Source organism: Schistocerca nitens, chromosome 6 (genome assembly GCF_023898315.1).
Source record: "Schistocerca nitens isolate TAMUIC-IGC-003100 chromosome 6, iqSchNite1.1, whole genome shotgun sequence".
NCBI lineage: Eukaryota > Metazoa > Arthropoda > Insecta > Orthoptera > Acrididae > Schistocerca > Schistocerca nitens.
The window spans coordinates 216,590,975-216,592,134 of NC_064619.1; the positions used below are offsets into that span (position 1 = coordinate 216,590,975).

General features: G+C 50.7%; 1 pseudogene; it reads left to right on the forward strand.

The window, feature by feature from the left end:
* Positions 1-763: 763 nt before the first annotated feature.
* On the forward strand, positions 764-880 carry LOC126191659 (5S ribosomal RNA; annotated as a pseudogene).
* Positions 881-1,160: the final 280 nt, after the last annotated feature.

Sequence of the window (1,160 nt, forward strand, 5' to 3'; positions counted from 1 at the left end):
GGCGCTACAGACTTGCTTTGAAGCCAGTACTGCCACGTTAGATGCCCCAGAACGTTAGTAGTGTAGTGCTGCTAGGCAGTCATAGAGCGTAAGTTATACGTCTTTAGCAAAATTAATAAAGAAGCAGTGAGAAAGCCACCGTAGAGCCATGAGCCCGTAGCTGCCAGTTTGGTGACATGTGAGAGACAATAACAGACACGCAGAGGATTGCAAGACAAAGGTAGCCGAGTGCAGCAGTAAACTGCCCCATGCAGTGATAAACGTGTTGCAAGCGGGGCAATGTCATCACGCCAGGGAAAATTTCTTGTCATGGGCGACGTAACTAGGTACAGGGTTTTAATGACACAAATGCGCGCCGGACGCATTTAATACGTCTTGATTTGGATTCAGGGGTTCAATTTTTGTCACGCAGCGAGGGTCTGCGAGGGCTCCAAGACGCTGAAGAAAGCAGTGCGCCACTGACATCAATGGCCGTGGCCTCTAAGGGTGCTCACCTACCACAGACCTTAAGTCAGCATTGAGGTGTGCCGGTCCAACAGCGCCAGACAAAGAGAACAGAGAGAGGCGTGTTTGCCGCACTATGTCCTGTGCTGGAGTTAACAAAAGTCATTCTTAACTGTCAATAGTGTTTCCACCATATCAACCTGCCCACACACCACCGTACGCAGAGTTCAGGGTGGCGTCAGAAATGGGACCTTCGAGCCCATCACTCGGTCTTTCGTTGACAAAAGAAGAAATAACAATGGGTACAGTATCTTCATTGGGCAACGGCCTTGCCGCAGTGGATACACCGGTTCCCGTGAGATCACCGAAGTTAAGCGCTGTCGGGCGTGGCCGGCACTTGGATGGGTGACCATCCGGCCGCCATGCGTTGTTGCCATTTTTCGGGGTGCACTCAGTCTCGTGATGCCAATTGAGGAGCTACTCGACCGAATAGTAGCGGTTCCGGTCAAAGAAAACCATCATAACGAAAGGAGAGCGGTGTGCTGACCACATGCCCCTCCTATCCGCATCCTCAATTGAGGATGACACGGCGGTGGGATGGTCCCTATGGGCCGCTTGTGGCCTGGAGTGCTACTACAGTATCTTCATTAAGGGACGAGCACAATCTTTTTTTTTCTCTTTTTCTTTTTTTTTAACTGCAAGGTCATGGCAAGTCA